Source organism: Amblyraja radiata, chromosome 8 (assembly GCF_010909765.2).
Source record: "Amblyraja radiata isolate CabotCenter1 chromosome 8, sAmbRad1.1.pri, whole genome shotgun sequence".
Taxonomy (NCBI): domain Eukaryota; kingdom Metazoa; phylum Chordata; class Chondrichthyes; order Rajiformes; family Rajidae; genus Amblyraja; species Amblyraja radiata.
In genome coordinates, this window is record NC_045963.1 from 61,013,120 (window position 1) to 61,034,975 (window position 21,856).

Below are 21,856 nucleotides of genomic sequence, written 5' to 3' on the forward strand. Positions count from 1 at the left end.
ATGACCAGGGGTTAGATTGTCCATTAGTAAACAATTCAAACAATTTTCGAATAAGTCAACCATAAGGACAGTCAGGCGTTTATATTGGTATAATAAGCTCAGATAAAATATTTCATGAATATGTCTTCCATAGGGATACAAGAAAGACAGACAAACAAGACAGAAATAAGGAGAAGACAGGAAACAAAGAGTATGGATTAATGGTCCCTTTCAGAATGGCAGGCAGTGACTAGTGGCAAGGCTCGTTGCTGGGATCACAGCTATTTACAATATACATAATTTAGATGAAGGAATTCAAATTAACATTAGCAAATTTGCAGATGACACAAAACTGGGTGACAGTGTGAACTGTGAGGAGGATGCTATGAGGATGCAGGGTGATTTGGACAGGTTGGGTGAGTGGGCAGATGCATGGCAGATGCAGTTTAATGTGGATAAATGTGAGGTTATCCACTTTGGTAGCAAAAACAGGAAGGCAGATTATTATCTAAATGCTGTCAAGTTGAGGAAAGGGGAAGTACAACGGGATCTGACGGGTCCTTGTTCATCAGTAAACTAAAGTAAGCATGCATGTATAGCAGGCAATGAAGAAAGCGAATGGCATGTTGGCCTTCATAACAAGAGAAGTTGAGTATGGGAGCAAAGAGGTACTTCTGCAGTTGTATAGGGCTCTAGTGAGACCACACCTGGAGTATTGTGCGCAGTTTTGGTCCCCTAATTTGAGGAAGGACATTTTTGTTATTGAGGGAGTGCAGCATAGGTTTACAAGCTTAATTCCCAGGATGGCGGGACTATCATATGGTGAGAGAATGGAGCAGCTGGGCTTGTATACTCTGGAATTCAGAAGGATGAAAGGGCATCTTATTGAAACATTTAAGATTATTAAGGGTTTGGACACAATGGGCTTTCCCACTTGTGCGACCAAATTGGCAAGTTTAGAAGAGTTCGAAAAAATGACATGTTGAAGACCTCCTTCGAATATGTAGAAGACCTCCTTCGATCTCCTTCGACAAAGATGAAGACCAGCTCGACTAGCTATGGGAAAATTGGTCACTGAATAGTGGAGAGTGAAGCCGACCTCCTTCGATCTCCTTCGACCTCCCTTCGACTATGATGAAGACTATCTACGACTACCTTCAACTACCCTCGATTACCTACGACTAACATGCTGACCTACTACAACCTACTACGACCTACTACCACTAAACCTACAAGTAAAAAATGTATTGATTGTTCCCATGGCAACCTTTCTTTTCTCGCGCGCATTTTTAAACATATTGAAAAAACGCCTGCGACCTAGCTCGAGTATGCGGATACCACTCCCGAGCATGAAGGAGAGTTACGAAGACCTCCTACGACCTTGTGTCGATCATGCTGCGAGTATGTCGAGGGCAAACTCGCCAGAACTCGCCGATTAGGTCGCCCAAGTGGGACAGTCCCTTAATAGGCAGGAAACATGTTTCTGATGTTGGGGCAGGGGGGGTCCAGAACCAGGGGCCACAGTTTAATAATAAAGGGGTATGCCATTTAGAACGGAGATGAGGAAAACATTTTTCACACAGAGAGTTGTGAGTCTGTGGAATTCTCTGCCTCAGTGGATAATTTCAAGAGAGAGCTAGATAGGGCTCTTAAAGATAGCAGAGTCTGGGGAAATGGGAAGAAGTCAGGAACGGGGAGAAGGCAGGAACGGGGTACTGTTTGGGGATGATCAGCCATGATCACATTTAATGGCGGTTTTGGCTCGAAGGGTTGAATGGCGGACTCCTTCACCTATTGTCTATTGTTAATTTGATATGGTGCAATGTTTAATATTGTGGGAAGAAGGAATCTGATGGTCTCATTGATAGATAAAGAGATAGACCATAAAGGTTGGAGGGAAGCAGTAGCCAGAAGCAGCGAGAGTGAGTATTGGCTGGAAGTGTGCTCCCAGTATCCCAGTTTCTGATATTTCTATGAACCGCCAATTTCCATTAATTTATTTATTTTGTTTCTCTCACTAGAACAATGCGACATCCGGCGTACAGGAAATGGCTGGGCCAGATGTCTGCCACGGAATTGCTGGAATCCCTGATGAAGAAGAAAGTCAGGTGACGAAGGATTGAATGCCAGGGGTTTGGGGAGGTGGTGTGGTTGGGATAGCATCTATTTGAAATGTTTTGGTGGACGACAGGTAGGGATGAAACAGCGAGAGCATCAAACCTCGTGGCCATGCAAAGTTTGGACTGATCAGGGGTTAGAGTGTCCAATTGTTAACATATTAAACACTAGTTTTATAATCACCCCTAAGAACAGATTAGCGTTTATATTGGCATAATAAGTTCAGATAAAATATTACAGAGTCATGAGTAGGTTTTCCAAAAGGATATTGTGCAACGTTTAATAATAGGGGAAGAAGGAATCTGATGGTCTCATAGATAGCTACATAGATAGATCGTAAAAGTTGGAGAGAAGCAGCAGCCAGAAACAACGAGAGTGAGTATTGGGTGAGTATTGAGAGTGAGTGAGGCGGGAAGTAGGTGAGTCAGAGGGAAAGAAAATTTCAAGAGAGCGCCAAGACCCAGGTTCGAGTAATTTACAAATTAGCCCTAAAGTTGTTGATTAGGTAACAGATAAACAAGTGCAGCTGTAGTGGAGCGACCTTGTTGAGTAAAGTGTGAGTCTTTGGCTCGAAAGACTTAGGCAAGGAGGCTACACTTACAGGTACACTACATCCACTGGCACTCCTTTGTCCATTTTACTTGTTACATCCTCCAAAGATCCAGAAGATTTATCACGCATGATTTTCCGTTTGTAAATCCATGCTGACATGGACCGATCCTGTTACTGTAATCCAAATGCACCGCTACTACATTTTTAATATTCGACTCCAGGATCTTTCCCACCGCTGATGTCTGGCTAACTGGTCTATAATTCACTGCTTTCTCACTCCCTCCTTTCTTAAAAAGAGGGATAACATTAGCTACACTTCAATCCACAGACATTGATCACCAATATGTCTAACATTTCTAGCGCCACCTCCTTGAGTACTGTGGGATGTTGAACATTAGGCCCTGGGGATTGATCAGCCTTCAGTCCCATCAGTCTACCCAACACCATTTCTTGACTGATGTAAATTTCCATTAGGTCACTAACCCCAAAGGTCCAACAAGGTTAGGAACATCTGAAAATTGGACACCTGGAGCAGCAGTTTGCATTGGTCGATACCATCTATCTATCTATCTATCTATCTATCTATCTATCTATCTATCTATCTATCTATCTATCTATCTATCTATCTATCTATCTATCTATCTATCTATCTATCTATCTATCTATCTATCTATCTATCTATCTATCTATCTATCTATCTATCTATCTTCTATTAATATATAAAACTGTGTGCCTGTCGCCTGCCGTCCGTCCGGCTGCCGCCTGCCTTTCTTCCTTTTGATTCGTTTCCATCGTGTGATGTCACAATGCCCAATGCTCGCAGATGTCCAATCACAATGCCCAGTGCTCGCAGATGTCCAATCGGAATGGATCCATTTACATGGACGGCTGCTGGCTGCATTTCTTCCTTTGATTCACTGCAACTCCGAAACCAGACGCAGAATCGCCGACATCTTTTCCATTTCGGTAGAGATTTCACTTTTCTTTCTAAGCATCCGCTCCTCATTACATTTCGTCGTGTTTAAGAACACGTTTTTAATCAAATCCTTCCCCCCCCCCCCCCCACAATATTTCAAAAATAAACTGGCTTCTCACCCATAGCAGCAGCCCCAGCCCCTGGTGAACGTTCCATCGTGTGATGTCACAATGCCCAATGCTCACAGATGTCCAATCGGAATGGATTCATTTACATATGCCTTTGCAGGAGCCCCAGCCCCTGGTGAACGTTCCATTGTGTGATGTCACAATGCCCAATGTTCACATATGTCCAATCGGAACTTAAGAGGGAGTTAGATGTGGCCCTTGTGGCTAAACGGATCAGGGGATATGGAGAGAAGGCAGGTACAGGATACTGAGTTGGATGATCAGCCATGATCATGTTGAATGGTGGTGCAGGCTCGAAGGGCCAAATGGCCTACTCCTGCACTTAATTTCTATGTTTCTATGTTTCCCTCTCCTCACCCCTCTCCCTCTCCCACCCATCCCTCTCTCCCACACCCCCTTCCCTCTCTACCCCACCCCCTTCCCTCTCTCCCCCGCCCCCTTCCCCTACCCCTCTGTCCCTCTACCACCACTCCCCCTACCCCTCCCTCCCCACTCTTCCACTTCCCTCCCCTTACCGCACCCCTCTCCCTCCCCCACCCCTCTCTCTTCCCCTCCCTTTCCCTCTCTCCCCCACCCCTTCCTCTTACCCCACTGTTCCTCTTCCACCACTCCCCCGTCCCTCTTCCACCACTCCCGCTACCCCTCTACCCCTCCCTCCCTCCCTCCCCACTCTTCCACTTCTCTCCCCCTTCTCTCCTCCCCTCTCCCTCTCCTCACCACTCTCCCTCTCCCATCCCTCTCTCCCCCACCTCCTTCCCTCTCTCCCCCCGCCCCCTTCCCCTATCCCTCTGTCCGTCTTCCATCACTCCCCCTACCCCTCTCCTCCTCCCTCCCCACTCTTCCACTTCTCTCCCCCCACCCCCTCCACTTTCCCCCCCCACTCTTTCCCCTCTCTCCCCCCACCCCTCTCCCCCTCCCTCCCTCTTCCCCTCCCTCCCCATCCCCCCCTCCCCCACATCTCTCTCCCCATCCCCCTCTCTCACCCCCTACCCCGCTCTCCTTTCGCTCCCAAATCTGTCCCGTTTCCTCCTCCTCCTCTCCCCTCCCTCCCCTCTTCTCCCCCCTCCCCCTACCTGTGTGTTTGGGGGGTGGTTAATGTGAGTGTGATGCCTCAGCCCCCCCCCCCCCCCCCCCCCCCCAAATTAAAAAAATACTGGCTTCTCACCCAGAGAATCAGCCCCAGCCCCTGGTGAGCGATCCATTGTGTGATGTCACAATGCCCAATGCTCAAAGACATTGTTGCCGTGGAGGGAGTACAGAGAAGGTTCACCAGACTGATTTCTGGGATGTCAGGACTTTCATATGAATAAAGACTGGATAGACTCAGCTTGTACTCGCTAGATTTTAGAAGATTGAGGGGGTATCTTATAGACTTACAAAATTCTTAAAGGGTTGGACAGGCTAGATGCAGGAAGCTTGTTCCAGATGTTGGGGAAGTCCAGAACAAGGGGTCACAGTTTAAGGATAAGGGGTAAATCTTTTAGGACCGAGATGAGAAAAACATTTTTCACACAGAGAGTGGTGAATCTCTGGAATTCACTGGCACAGAAGGTAGTTGAGGCCAGTTCATTGGCTATATTTAAGAGGGAGTTAGATCTGACCCTTGTGGCTAAAGGGATCAGGGGGTATGGAGAGAAGGCAGGTACAGGATACTGAGTTGGATGATCAGCCATGATCATATTTAATGGTGGTGCAGGCTCGTAGGGCCGAATGGCCTCCTCCTGCACTTTATTTCTATGTTTCCCTCTCGTCACCCCTCTCCCTCTCCCACCCATCCCTCTTCCCCCCCCCCCTTCCCTCTCTACCCCACCCCCTTCCCTCTCTCCCCCCGCCCCCTTCCCCCATACCGCTCTGTCCTTCTTCCACCACACCCCCTACCCCTCACTCCCCACTCTTCCACTTCTCTCCCCTTACCCCACCCCTCTTCCTCCACCAACCCTCTCTCTTCCCTTCCCTTCCCCTCTCTCCCCCACCCTTTCCCCTACCCCTCTGTTCCTCTTCCACCACTCCCCCGTCCCTCTTCCACCACTCTCGCTACCCCTCTGCCCCTCCCTCCCCACTCCTCACCCCCTCTCCCTCTCCTCATCCCTCCCCCACCCCCCTTCCCTCTCTCCCCCACCCCCCTTCCCTCTCTACCCCACCCGCTTCCCTCTCTCCCTCCGCCCACCTACCCCTACCCCTGTCCCTCTTCCATCACTCCCCCTACCCCTCTCCTCCTCCCTCTCCACTCTTCCTCTTCTCTCCCCCCTTCCCCGTCCTCTCTCCCCACTCCTTCCCCTCTCTCCCCCCACCCCTCTCCCCCTCCCTCCATCCTCCCCTCCCTCCCCATTCCCCCCCCCCCACGTCTCTCTCCCCATCCCCTCTCTCACCTCCTACCCCGCTCTCCTTTCCCTCCCAAATCTGTCCCGTTTTCTCCTCCTCCTCTCCCCTCCCTCCCCTCTTCTCACCTCCCCTCCACCCACCTGTGTGTTTGGGGGGTGGTTAAAGTGAGTGTGATGCCGCAGCCCCCCCCCCCCCCCCGCGCAAACGCCGTTAGGGAAACAGACCCAACGGGTCTGCACTTGGTGTAGTTATTATATGAAAGTCTGTGGCTGCCGCCTGCCGTCCGTCCATCCGGCTGCCGCCTGCCTTTCTTCCTTTTGATTCGTTCCATCGTGTGATGTCACAATGCCCAATGTTCACATATGTCCAATCGGAATGGATCCATTTACATATGCCTTAGCAGAAGTCCCAGCCCATGGTGAACGTTCCATTGTGTGATGTCACAATGCCCAATGCTCAAAGACATTGTTGCCATAGAGGGAGTATAGAAAAGGTTCACCAGACTGATTCCTGAGATGTCAGGACTTTCATATGAAGAAAGACTGGATAGACTCAGCTTGTACTCGCTAGATTTTAGAAGATTGAGGGGGGTTCTTATAGAAACAGATGTTGGGGAAGTCCAGAACAAGGGGTCACAGTTTAAGGATAAGGGGGAAATCTTCTAGGACCGAGATGAGAAAAACATTTTACACACAGAGAGTGGTGAATCTCTGGAATTCACTGCTGCAGAAGGTAGTTGATGCCTGTTCATTGGCTATATTTAAGAGGGAGTTAGATGTGGCCCTTGTGGCTAAAGGGATCAGGGGGTGTGGAGAGAAGGCAGGTACAGGATACTGAGTTGGATGATCAGCCATGATCATATTGACTGGAGGTGCAGGCTCGAAGGGCCGAATGGCCTACTCCTGCACCTAATTTCAATGTTTCTATGTTTCCTTCGATGTAGCGAGCAAGGAAGGTGAAGACATCCACTACAGGCAGATGTGGGTTGAACATGTACACCGTGATCATCCTTTCATTCTGGTTGGGGAGGGTGAGGAGCGGCTGCACTTTCAGCAATGACAGCGGAGCTTCATTCCCCTTTTCCCGAAAGTCTTCCATCAGCTTTTTCCATCCCATCAGATACTTGAAGGTAACATCAAAGTATTCGTTACCCGGGAAGTCCTGGAGGCAGTAGATGTTCTTGGCCTCAAACTTGCAGGTCTCCAGCAAGACCTTCTTCACGAACAGGTCTGTGAGAAGGGAAGGCCTCTCGCTGAGGTCCTTAATGCCGTTTCTCAGGGTATTGCGGATACCCTGTACTTCTGCTCCAGCAGCTGCTGCCATTGTCACCGATTCACTCTGCAATCCATGGCCCTTGTCCCCAAGGGACCGCCAGAACTGTACAAATAAGAGCAGATAGTATCTTTTACTGATAAGAACAGATACTACTCTTGATCTTAGCCAAAAGGCCGAGAAGCGATAATAACTTAGACAGGCACACACATATATGTTGCACATAGATACATGCACATAGACAGGCACACACATATATGTTGCTCATAGATACATGCACATAGACAGGCACACACATATATGTTGCACATAGATACATTCACATAGACAGGCACACACATATATGTTGCACATAGATACATGCACATAGACAGGCACACACATATATGTTGCACTTAGATACTTGCACATAGACAGGCACACACATATATGTTGCACATAGATACATGCACATAGACAGGCACACACATATATGTTGCACATAGATACTTGCACATGGACAGGCACACACATATATGTTGCACATAGATACATGCACATAGACAGGCACACACATATATGTTGCACATAGATACTTGCACATAGACAGGCACACACATATATGTTGGCGTTAATGGGAATGTGGGGAGAATAAAATCGGGAATTTTTTGTGGGGAGAAGGGCCTGTTCTTCTGCTATGGTGTGAAAATGTGTGTGTGCGTGTATGTGTCAGTGTTAATATTGGAAGCATTTAGCTAGTGTATTATGCAATTAAGTGGAGGCATGAAGCCGTGTGCTCCCAGTATCCTGGTTTCCGATATATCTATGAACCGCCAATTTCCATTCATTTACATATATTGTTTCTCTCACTAGAAGAAGGCGACGCACTGATGGTCTCTTCACAAGCGAGTACAGCAAGATGCTGGACCAGATGTCTGCCATGGAATTAATAGAATCCCTGATCGGGAACTCACCAAGGTATGAAGGATGAATACCAGGGGTTTGGGGAGCAGGAGTGAATAGCAGTGATCATGTGCGATAGCATCTATTTGAAATGTAATGGTGGACGACAGGTAGGGATGAAACAGCAAGAGCATCAAACCCCGTGGTCATGCAAAGTTTGAACTGAAATGTCCAATTGTAAACAATTCAAACAAAAGTTGAATAATTCACCCATTAGGACAGATGAGCATTTATATTGGCATAATAAGTTCAGATGAAATATTTCACAGAGTTATGAATTTCAACATGCAATATATCCTACAGGGATTTATCCTTCGCCGTAGGTTGTGAAATGCCTTATTTTGGATTGCATATGTAGTCTTGGATACCCATTCCAGTTTTGGGGAATCCTAAATAATGCTGAATAATTTCTGGTAAATTTTGCATGTTTTCTGCAAATATACTGAGAGATATGGGTGAATATTACAATATGATATAAGCATAGGAATTGTAGTCAACTATTTATTGTATTTCTAATGAATTTTCTCGATGTGTTTTATTGTGTATTTACCATTTCAAGAGGTGATGTATAAATAAGTTATCCTTAGATGCTGCTTGACCTGCTGAGTTCTTCCAGCAGTTTAATATTTACTCCAGATTTCAGCATTTTGTGTCTCTTGTGCCTTTATACATAATTGAGCGTTTGAAGTGAAAGAATAATTTCATAGGGTGTCCAAGTGAACACTTTGTATTGTGATGTAATGGAATATGCTGGTGACACAGATTTGTTTGTTTTTTCTGGAGGCAGAATGTCATGATTTTGAATTAATAAAATAATTTACAATTTCAATGGAGAATTGGAAAGGTGACATTTATAGCTCCATCTTGGCACCAGCTGGGTTATGATTAACAAATACCCCCTATGACAGTGTCTGTATTTGTAATTAGTTACAGTGTCATGGGAAGTGTATTTTACTGAAGATTTTATTCCACTGTAGGTGGTAGCATAGGGTGCTCTTTGAGATTTGATTAAATGTTTCACCATAAAATTAATGATTCAAGTGAAGGGTGTTAGATACTCAAGATGCAAATCAAATATATTCTGAAAGAGCATTCACATTATTTAATAAACCAATACCAATTTAAATAAAACATGTTTCAAGAATGGTGGGGGTGGGGAGGAGTTGGTGATGTAGTTCAAAGGCTATTTATTTTATTCTGTAACTTGCCATCCTGGCTGAGATTAACAGAACTGTTGTTGGGTTAAACAGTGCCGAAAATGATGATGTTCCTTCCAAACGCCAAACTGATTCGATCTTGACCGACAACTTTAGCCGTCTCCGGAAAAGGCTGGCAAGGAAGAAATACATAAAATGTCTCCTGAAGATCATTCAAAAATGGAAAGGCCACTGGCCCTGATGGTTTAAATAGTGAATTTTATTAAAAATTCCATGATCTGATCTCCCCACGTCTACAGACACTATACACTCATGCCTTCATGCAACAGAAACTACCAGAAACTTTAAATGAATCAACAATAATACTCATACTGTTACGACTCCCGAATGCAAGTACTTCAGAGCCACGTAACACAAGTCAAAAACCAGGTTCAGGTTCAAAAACAGTTTTAATTATTCACTGGAACACAAAACTCAAACCTGATATAAACAACCCAGTCAGGGATATGGATAAACCGACAAACAATTTAACAATGCTCCAGCCAGCCACACCATGGGCCGTCGAACCGGAGATTCCAAAACCTGCCCAAAGAGATACAACCCTGAAACCAAAATACACGAAAACTCTAAGGTCAGCCCTTATCCGTCCCAATACAATATCTGATAACAAGGAATGGTGAAAATACACAAAGTTCTATGCCATGTGGTCAGGCTGCCTCGGCCCCCACCAACAGACTGCTTATCAGTCAGAGTCCACGACGAAGAGAGAGAATTCTGGGAAGCTCTGGTCTTTATACTTCGGATGAGTCACCCGTCACCTGACGCAGCTGGGCCAATCGGGTACAGGAGCCTTTAACCCCTCGATTCCAGACTCACAGCCACGAGGCCTGTACTTGGGATAGAAACAGAGAAGTAAGTACATAGCATACACCGGGGGGGGAAGCGCCTAACACCCCCACCCAAAGATACTGAATAAGTTTCTGAAAATGAACTAAAAAAAACACCACCAAATTTCAGCAACTATTCAGTAACACAGACATCACTGGTGCGACAATGCATCATCCAATACATCATCCTTGCCACGGATATGCCAGTCAAATGAGACAACCGCAAGGGAAGCGTCTCCAAAGCCTCAGAGTTACTCAGCTTTCCCTGCGTTACTGCCACAGACAACCGTGCCTCCCCCACATCACCACCCGTGTCAGGGGGCAGCACCACTGCAGCCAAAACATGCTTAGAAGGACTTAGCTCCGACCCATCAACCTCCACAGGCTCCTTCCTGTCGAACCAGTCCTTCATCCTAGACTGAGCAGAGGCAAGATTACCCATTGCCAGTTCGCATGCCCTCCTCAGTCTAGAGCGAAAAGTACAGACGTGGTCTAAAATACTTCGTTTTGTATCCTCCTGCAACCATTTCTCCTTCAGGACCCTCAACAGACCACGTACAGTATGCGCGAACACCAGGTCAGCAGGACTGAACCCTAAAGACTCCTGCACGACCTCACGCACCGCAAACATAACTAGATGAACCCCCTCATCCCAGTCTTTTTCAAACTCCAGGCAGTAAGTCCTCAACATAGATTTCAAAGTCTGGTGAAACCTCTCGAGAGCTCCCTGGCTCTCAGGATGATACGCACTGGAGTAACAATGCTTAATATCTACCAACTTCATTACCTGACCAAAAACCTTCAACATGAAGTTGGTACCTTGGTCACTCTGCACAACCTTGGGCAAACCGAACAACGAAAAAAACTTCGTGAGAGACTTAACAATTGCAGGGGCAGTAATTCTACGCAAAGGGACCACCTCCGGAAAGCGGGTAGTCGCACACATAATTGTTAATAAAAACTTGTTGCCCACCCTTGTCCGAGGTAGAGGGCCCACACAATCAACTAGAATCCGCTCAAACGGCTCACCGACCACGGGGATTGGATATAAAGGCGCAGGAACAATCGATTGGTTCGGCTTTCCTGCCACCTGGCAAATGTGACAACACCTGCAGTGCTGTTTCACGTCCTTTTTCAACCCTGGCCAAAAAAAATTCCGTAAGATGCGGTCATACGTCTTATTGACCCCCAAATGTCCACCCAGAGGACCATCATGAGCCAAACAGAGTATCTCGTCCCTATACCGACGAGGCATCACAATCTGATCAACCACGCTCCAATGATCATGCCCAGATATATCCAAGGGAGACCACTTTCGCATCAGTAAGCCATCCCTTAGAAAATACCCCTTTGTTGTGGAATCCATATCCCCCTCAGGCACCGCGCAGTCGAACAGATCAGATAAACCTGGATCACTCTTTTGCTCCTCAACCAGCCGGTCACGTGACAGTGACACCGGCACATTTCCAGACACTATCCCATCTTGAGATGGAGAAACACCCTTCACAACACAGGATCTATCATCCTGATCCCCAAAAATGCTCTCACTCAGGTCCACCACATCCTCAAACTTCGCCTGGCTCTTAGCCATAGCCCTCGTGACAGCACAAGCTGCGAAGACCTTTGGATGCTGCATAGCCAATCTATCAGGACTCTGCACCATCGGAACAGCCGTCACCTCAGGAGTGACTAAAACTCTACCTCCTGCCAAGTCATTCCCCAAAATCACAGAAACTCCCCCAACGGGAAAACACGGCCGTAACCCAACAGTTACCCGGCCTGAAACCAACTCGGACTCGAGACGCACGGTATGCAAAGGCACTACCATGTCATCCATCCCGAATCCTACCACTGGGACACTTGATCCAACCGATGATTCCCCAGAAAACGGCAGTACACCATCCAATATAAAGGACTGAGTAGCACCAGTATCACGCAAGATGGATACTGGAACTCTATCACCCCCATCCTCTAGAGAAACAAAACCATTCATGATGAACGCAGAATAATTCCTACACTCATCAGACTCAGGCACCTCAGGTACGACAGGTGCCTTCTGTGCACCCACCAAAGCCACAGGCTTTGCATTTTTCTGCTTCAGAACGGGACACGACTTTAACATGTGCCCTCTCCTTCTACAATAGTAGCACACAGGACCTTCATCAGTCCTTACATTTCCGTCAACCTTATCAGCTCGGACCTCCCCCTGTATCAACGTGCTGCCATTTGCAGGCACAGAAACAGCTTTGACACTGCCACCGGCGACACCACCACGATCAACTGGCCGTGCACCAAAACTATAGGATCGCCCAACAAAATCAGATTTATGAGTCAATACATACTCATCTGCCAACACCGCAGCCTTAGACACCTCATTCACCTTCTGCTCATTAAGGTAAGTAGTAACCCTCTCAGGGAGACAGTTCTTAAAGTCTTCCATAATTATCAAGGCCCGCAGTAGCTCAAAATCCTTCACTCCTTGAGAAGCGCACCACCTGTCAAAAAGTGCCTCCTTCTCCCTAGCAAACTCCACATAAGCCTGACTATCAAACTTCCTAAAGCGCCGGAACTTCTGCCGGTACGCCTCTGGAACTAATTCATAAGCCCTTAATACTGTAGACTTCACACACTCATAGTCCAGACTGCTTTCAACAGATAAAGACGAGTACACCTCCCGTGCTTTACCCACAAAGACACACTGCAATAGCAAGGTCCTACACGTCCCTAGGCCACTTCAAGGACAAAGCCACCCGTTCAAACACTGTGAAATACTTGTCCACATCCTCCTCACGAAATGGGGGAACCAGGCGGATGTTCTTGCTCATATCAAACTCCCGTTCCCTAGAAGAAACCCGGGAATTATCTATTTCTTTTTCCCGCAGCCGAAATTCAGCCCTTTTGGTTTCCTCCTCAAGCCGTTTCATTTCAAGAACATGCATGAGCTCTTTCTCTTTTAACAAAGAGGCAATTCTCTGTGACTCAAGCTCCATCTCCTTCAGTTTAATGATGGCCTCCATGTTCTGAACTGGCTGAACAGAAGGTGGGGGACTGTCTGCACCACCAGGCAAAACCCCAGCCTCCACCAACGCAGCCCACAACTCCGATTTAATGGAGTGTTTCTTTGAATGCTTGTCAATAGTCACGGCATAGTTCTCAGCCAGCAAAATCAAATGCTCTTTCGTACATCTATCAAACAACTCCCGACTAGGAGCCTCAACAAATTCTTTCACCTTAAATTCCATTTTTAATATAGCCCCAAAGCACCAGCTAAAACCTGGGCACTAATGCTACCACAAACAGGGAAGAAAAAATTCCCTCACAACACACAGACTTCCTCAGTCCAGAAGCCTACCAAAAAAACCCTCTAAAAACGTCTAGGGTCCTCAAAACTTAGGACGAGCCCCCATTTTGTTACGACTCCCGAATGCAAGTACTTCAGAGCCACGTAACACAAGTCAAAAACCAGGTTCAGGTTCAAAAACAGTTTTAATTATTCACTGGAACACAAAACTCAAACCTGATATAAACAACCCAGTCAGGGATATGGATAAACCGACAAACAATTTAACAATGCTCCAGCCAGCCACACCATGGGCCGTCGAACCGGAGATTCCAAAACCTGCCCAAAGAGATACAACCCTGAAACCAAAATACACGAAAACTCTAAGGTCAGCCCTTATCCGTCCCAATACAATATCTGATAACAAGGAATGGTGAAAATACACAAAGTTCTATGCCATGTGGTCAGGCTGCCTCGGCCCCCACCAACAGACTGCTTATCAGTCAGAGTCCACGACGAAGAGAGAGAATTCTGGGAAGCTCTGGTCTTTATACTTCGGATGAGTCACCCGTCACCTGACGCAGCTGGGCCAATCGGGTACAGGAGCCTTTAACCCCTCGATTCCAGACTCACAGCCACGAGGCCTGTACTTGGGATAGAAACAGAGAAGTAAGTACATAGCATACACCAGGGGGGGGGAGCGCCTAACACATACCCAAAATGGATAAGGACCCTGAAGACCCAGGGTCATATAGAGCAATTGCACTTTTAAACACCGACCAGAAAATATTAACCAAAATTTTAGCCCATAGATTAAGTTTAGTGATTCATAAATTAATACACCCCGACCAAACAGGCTTTATTCCAAAACGCTACTCATATTATAATCTGCGACGACTATTTAATATTATATACTCAAATAGAATAATTAAGGTAGATCTTGCAGTCATCTCGTTAGATGCTGAGAAAGCATTCGACCAAGTGGAATGGCCCTATTTATTTTCGGTGATGGAAAAATTTCAACTGGGTGAGAAGTTCTGCACATTATATACCAACACAACAACTAGAATAATGACAAATCAAATGTTATCATCAAAATTCGATTTATCTAAAGGTTGCAGACAAGGATGCCCGTTATCTCCGTTATTATTCGCCCTTGCTATTGAACCACTTGCAGAAAGTGTTCGAGCACATCCAGAAATATATGGGTATAATACTAAAAACACAGTTAATAACATCTCTTTATATGCAGGCGATGTATTACAAACCCAGAAATCAGCATTCCAATCTTATAACTCAATTTGGTTTAATTTCGGGATATAGAATTAATTGGAATAAAAGTGAGATTATGCCAATAACGGAACCTAAGTTATACATATTGCAACAATCAGCTTTCAGAATAGTAAATGAAAAATTTAAATATCTAGGAATTTATGTGACCAAGAAATATACTTCTTTATTTAAATCAAATGTTATGCCTTTACTTAATAAACTGCATAAGAATATTCAATACTGGAAAACTAATTTCCATGCTCGGCAGAATTAACGCTATAAAAATGATTTTCCTTCCGCAATTGCTATACCTTTTTCAATCAATTCCCATATACATCCCAAATTTTTTTAAAATAAAGTTGACTCTATAGTGACAAGTTTTATTTGGAATTATAAGAAACATAGAATAAGCAAAACACACTTATGCAAATCTAAGACAAAAGGAGAATTAGTTTTACCAAATTTTTTATTTTACTTTTGGGCAGTCAATGTCAAAAATATGAACTTTTGGTTGGAAGATATGGATCAACAACCAGACTGGTTAAAGACGGAAAAGGAAGACTGTCTGCCTTTTGAAATTGGTCCGATTCTGTTAGCTCCCACAAAATTGAATTGAAAAATCTATAGTGAATACCCTATAATATACTAGACTAAGTGGGACCCGTTGAGTCCCATGTTCACACGGGAGGACTGGTCCCCCGACGCAATATGGGTACTGTGGGCTGAAGGGACAGGTTAATATGGACGTTGTGGGCCAAATGGATTTTTGGGGTGGTAGCTCAGTCACTCAAGCCTGATGTGCTGGCAGCTCACTAACGGCTGATGGGCTAACAGTTGACTCACAGCCATTCTTTGAAAATCTATTTCAAGCAGGGTGTAAGGCAACCAAATTCAAATGCTGTTTTCTACCATTTCAAGCAGGGTGCAAGGCCACCAAATTCAGGTGCAGTTTCTTACCACTTCAAGCAGGGTGCAAGGCCACCAAATGCAAGTGCAGTTTTCGACCACTTCAAGCACGCTGCAAGGCCACCGAATTCAAGTGCAGTTTCATACCACTTCAAGCAGGGTGCAGGGCCACCAAACTAAAGTGCTGTTTCCTGCCATTTCAAGCAGGGTGCAAGGCCACCAAATTCAAGTGCAGTTTCATGACACTTCAAGCAGGGTGCAAGGCCACCAAATTCAAGCGCAGTTTCATGCCATTTCAAGCAGGGTGCAAGGCCACCAAATGCTAGAGCAGTTAGAACCAATAGAGACACTTTTTGCAAGCATTTTAGAACCAATAGACACTTTTTGCAAGCATGTTAGAACCAATAGAGACACTTTTTACAAGCATTTTAGAACCAAATAGAGACACTTTTTGCAAGCATTTTAGAACCACATTAAGGGCACTCACAGTTGAGTAGACATGGCTTCCTCCATCTTGCAGAGACTGAGTGAGGCACACCACTTCCTGGTTTTATAGTCCCTCCCCCTCCCTCCAGCAGGGGCAGCAGAGTGAATGGCTAATTTAAAAAAAACATTAATATCTCTCTGATTTTTCATCGATGGGAAAAATCATCTTCTCCCGGAAGCCAGAGGGGGGCTCTGAGCGAGGTGGCCAAAAATGATGGCCATAGGTAGCGGCGTTCTCTCGGAAATCGCAGCACAGTGAGCCAAAAGTGGTCAAGATCAGACTTTTAGTAATATAGATAGTGGTATTTGAATTTGGAAGCAATTAAAAAAGACATTAAAATTGGATAATTTATCACTTTCTCTCCCCATTGCAAATAATCCCTCATTTAAACCTTTAGTGTTGGATAAAGGGTTCGCACAATGGAAAAATCATGGAATTAAAAATATGGGGCATCTTTATAGAAATGGTATTTTGCTCGCGTTTCAGGAGTTACAACAGAATTACGGATTACATTCAAATAATTTTTTTAGATATTTACAACTTAAAGATTATGTTAAAACACATATACGAGAATACAGAACTAGTGAACCTGAGATTCTAGATGAATGTTTGAATAAACACCCTAGCACAGTCAAATTAATATCTCACACTTATAATATACTAGACTAAGTGGGACCCATTGGATCCCAGCATCACACAGGAGGGCTGGTCACCAACGCAATATTCCAACTCTCCACCAATTCCAATACTGCTCGCCAGTGGGGGGCTGTCTGTTGCGCTAGTATGGTTGTTGCGGGCCGAAGGTACTGGTTTCCAGAGGGCTAGTATAGACATTGTGGGCCGTATGGATGCTTGGGCAGGCATCCAACTGTTGCAACGATTTTAAAATCCAAGCCAAGGCAAACAATTGGGCTGCAGACACCCGACAACCAAAATTCATTTTGTGAACACAAACTTGTTAAAAAAAGGCGAGGCAAACAATTGGGCTGCAGACACTCGACAACCAAATTTATTTTGTGAACACAAACTTGTTTAAAAAAGGCGAGGCAAACAATTGGGCTGCAGACACCCGACAACCAAAATTAATTTTGTGAACACAAACTTGTTAAAAAAAGGCGAGGCAAACAATTGAGCTGCAGCCACCCGACAACCAAAATTCATTTTGTGAACACAAACTTGTTAAAAAAAGGCGAGGCAAACAATTGGGCTGCAGCCACCCGACAACCAAAATTCATTTTGTGAACACAAAGTTGTTAAAAAAGGTGAGGCAAACAATTGGGCTGCAGCCACCCGACAACCAAAATTCATTATGTGAACACAAAGTTGTTAAAAAAAGGCAAGGCAAACAATTGGGCTGCAGCCACCCGACAAGCAAAATTCATTTTGTGAACACAAACTTTAAAAAAAGGGCTGCAGCCACTTTACAGCCGCATCGAGGGTGCTCACCGTGGAGTAGACGTGCCTTCAGTGTTATTCGCAGCTCAGCCCCTCTCGCTTCCTGGGTCTGGCAGAGACTGAGTGAGGCACGACACTTCCTAGTTTTATAGTCCCTCCCCCTGCAGCCAGCAGGGTCAGCAGAGTGAATGGGGAATTTTGAAAAAACATTAATATCTCTCTCATTTTTCATCGACGGAAGAAATCCTCCGCACTCATATGGCGGAGGGGGGCTCTGAGCGAGGTGGTCAAAAATGACAGACGTAGGTGGCGGCGTTCTCTTGGAAATCGCAGCACAGTCGGCCAAAAGCGGTCAAGATCAGAGATTTAGTAATATACTAGACCAAGTGCAGACCCGTTGGGTCTGTTTCCCCAACGGCGTTTTGCGGGGGGGGGGGAGGGGGTGCTGCGGCATCAAACTCACATTAACCACCCCCGAAACACACAGGTGGGGGGAGGGGGGATGTGAAGAGGGGAGGGAGGGGAGAGGAGGTGGACGAAACGGGACAGATATGGAGGGAAAGGAGAGCGGGGTAGGGGGTGAGAGAGGGGGTTGGGGAGAGAGATGTGGGGGAGGGGGAGGATGGGGCAGTAGGGGAGGAGGGAGGGAGGGGGAGAGGGGTGGGGGAGAGAGGGGAAAGAGTGGGGAGGGAGAGTGGAGGGGGAAGGGGGAGAGGTGGAAGAGTGGGGAGGGAGGTGGAGAGGGGTAGGGGGAGTGATGGAAGAGGGACAGAGGGGTAGGAGGAAGGGGGCGGGTGGAGAGAGGGAAGGGGGTGGCGTAGAGAGGGAAGGGGGGTGGGGGAGAGAGGGATAGGTGGCAGAGGGAGAGGGGTGAGAAGAGGGAAACATAGAACCATTGAAATTAAGTGCAGGAGTAGGCCATTCGGCCCTTCGAGCCTGCACCACCATTCAATATGATCGTGGCTGATCATCCAACTCAGTATCCTGTACCTGCCTTCTCTCCATACCCCCTGATCCCTTTAGCCACAAGGGCCACATCTAACTCCCCCTTAAATACAGCCAATGATCAGGCCTCAACTACCTTCTGTGCGAGTGAATTCCAGAGATTCACCACTCTCTGTGTGAAAAATGTTTTTCTCATCTTGGTCCTAAAAGATTTACCCCTTATCCTTAAACTGTGACCCCTTGTTCTGGACTTCCCCAACATCTGGAACAATCTTCCTGCATCTAGCCTGTCCAACCCCTTAAGAATTTTGTACGTTTCTATAAGATACCCCCTCAATATTCTAAATTCTAGCATGTACAAGCCGAGTCTATCCAGTCTTTCGTCATATGAAAGTCCTGACATTCCAGGAATCAGTCTGGTGAACCTTCTCTGTACTCCCTCTATGGCAACAATGTATTTGAACATTGGGCATTGTGACATCACACGATGGAACGTTCACCAAGTGCTTGTGCTCCTGCAAAGGCATATGTAAATGAATCCATTCCGATTGGACATCTGTGAGCATCGGGCATTGTGACATCACCCGATGGAACGTTCACCAGGGGCTGGGGCTGGTGCTGCTTCTATGGGTGAGAAGCCAGTTTATTTTTGAAATATTGCGGGGGGGGGGGGGGGCGAGAAGGATTTGATTAAAAGCGTGTACTTAAACACGACGGATACTTAGAAAGAAAAGTGAAAAATCTACCGGAATGGAAAAGATGTTGGTGATTCTGCTTTCCCTCTTATCCTTAAACTTTGACCCCTTGTTCTGGTCTTCCCCAACATCCGGAACAATATTTTTTGCATCTAGCCCGTCCAACCCCTTAAGAATTTTACACGTTTCTATAAGATACCCCCTTAATCTTCTAAAATCTAGCGAGTACAAGGCGAATCTATCCAGTCTTTCTTCATATGAAAATCCTGACATCCCAGGAATCAGTCTGGTGAACCTTCTCTGTACTCCTTCTCTATGGCAACGATGTCTTTGAGCATTGGGCATTGTGACATCACATGATGGAATGTTCACCATTGGCTGGAGCTCCTGCATAGGCATATGTAAATGAATCCATTCCGATTGGACATATGTGAACATTGGGCATTGTGACATCACACGATGGAACGTTCAGCAGGGGCTGGGGCTGGTGCTAATTCTATGGGTGAGAAGCCAGTTTAGTTTTGAAATATTGGGGGGGGGGGGGAAGGATTTGATTAAAAACGTGTACTTAACCACAACAAGATGTAATGAGGTGTGGATACTTAGAAAGAAAAGTGAAATCTCTACCGAAATGGAAAATATGTCGGCGATTCTGCGTCTAGTTTCGGAGTTGCAGGGAATCAAAGGAAGAAATGCGGCCGGAAGCCGTACATGTAAATGGATCCATTCCGATTGGACGTCTGCGAGCGTCGGGCATTGCGATTGGACGTCTGCGAGCATCGGGCATTGTGACATCGCACGGCGGGAACGAATCGAAAGGCAGAAAGTGATCCGGACGCCTGCCGGACGGATGGGACGAGAGTTTTATATATTAACTAGACCAAGTGCAGACCCGTTGGGTCTGTTTCCCCAACGGCGTTTTGCGGGGGGGAGGGGGGAGGGGGGGCTGCGGCATCGAACTCACATTAACCACCCCCCAAACACACAGGTGGGGGGAGGGGGGATGTGAAGAGGGGAGGGAGGGGAGGTGGAGGAAACGGGACAGATTTGGGAGGGAAAGGAGAGTGGGGTAGGGGGTGAGAGAGGGGGATGGGGAGAGAGATGTGGGGGAGGGGGTGGATGGGGAGGTAGGGGAGGAGGGAGGGAGGGGGAGAGGGGTGGGAGAGAGAGGGGAAAGAGTGGGGATGGAGAGTGGAGGGGGAAGGGGGAGAGGTGGAAGAGTGGGGAGGGAGGTGGAGAGGGGTAGGGGGAGTGATGGAAGAGGGACAGAGGGGGAGGAGGAAGGGGGCGGGTGGAGAGAGGGAAGGGGGTGGCGTAGAGAGGGAAGGGGGGTGGGGGAGAGGGGGATGGGTGGCAGAGGGAGAGGGGTGAGAAGAGGGAAACATAGAACCATTGAAATTAAGTGCAGGAGTAGGCCATTCGGCCCTTCGAGCCTGCACCACCATTCAATATGATTGTGGCTGATCATCCAACTCACTATCCTGTACCTGCCTTCTCTCCATACCCCCTGATCCCTTTAGCCACAAGGGCCACATCTAACTCCCTCTTAAATACAGCCAATGAACAGGCCTCAACTACCTTCTGTGCCAGTGAATTCCAGAGATTCACCACTCTCTGTGTGAAAAATGTTTTTCTCATCGGTCCTAAAAGATTTACCCCTTATCCTTAAACTGTGACCCCTTGTTCTGGACTTCCCCAACATCTGGAACAATCTTCCTGCATCTAGCCTGTCCAACCCCTTAAGAATTTTGTACGTTTCTATAAGATACCCACACAATCTTCTAAATTCTAGCATGTACAAGCCGAGTCTATCCAGTCTTTCGTCATATGAAGGTCCTGACATCCCAGGAATCAGTCTGGTGATGTCACAACACTTAAACACTTAAACACGACGAAATGTAATGAGGAGCGGATATTTAGGAAGAAAAGTGAAATCTCTACCGAAATGGAAAAGATGTCGGTGATTCTGCTTTCCCCCTTATCCTGAAACTTTGACCCCTTGTTCTGGTCTTCCCCAACATCCGGAACAATTTTTTTTGCATGTAGCCTGTCCAACCCCTTAAGAATTTTATACGTTTCTATAAGATACCCCCTTAATCTTCTAAAATCTAGCGAGTACAAGGCGAGTCTATCCAGTCTTTCTTCATATGAAAATCCTGACATCCCAGGAATCAGTCTGGTGAACCTTCTCTGTACTCCCTCTCTATGGCAACGATGTCTTTGAGCATTGGGCATTGTGACATCACACGATGGAATGTTCAACATTGGCTGGTGCTCCCGCCTAGGCATATGTAAATAAATCCATTCCGATTGGACATATGTGAACATTGGGCATTGTGACATCACACGATGGAACGTTCACCAGGGGCTGGGGCTGGTGCTGCTTCTATGGGTGAGAAGCCAGTTTAGTTTTGAAATATTGGGGGTGGGGAGAAGGATTTGATTAAAAACGTGCACTTAAACACGACGAAATGTAATGAGGTGCGGATACTTTGAAAGAAAAGTGAAATCTCTACCGAAATGGAAAAGATGTCGGCGATTCT

At 46.4% G+C, this 21,856-nt stretch overlaps 1 long non-coding RNA gene and 1 pseudogene across 1 annotated transcript; both read right to left on the reverse strand.

Moving 5' to 3' along the window:
- Positions 1-7,437: 7,437 nt before the first annotated feature.
- Positions 7,438-7,535, reverse strand: LOC116976567 (annotated as a pseudogene).
- A 2,152-nt stretch (positions 7,536-9,687) lies between these two features.
- LOC116975771 lies at positions 9,688-14,520 on the reverse strand. Its single transcript, XR_004412762.1, has 2 exons — positions 14,329-14,520; positions 9,688-9,817 (listed from the first exon to the last, which is right to left on the reverse strand). It is a non-coding gene; the product is annotated as an uncharacterized LOC116975771 (long non-coding RNA).
- Between the last annotated feature and the right edge of the window lie 7,336 nt (positions 14,521-21,856).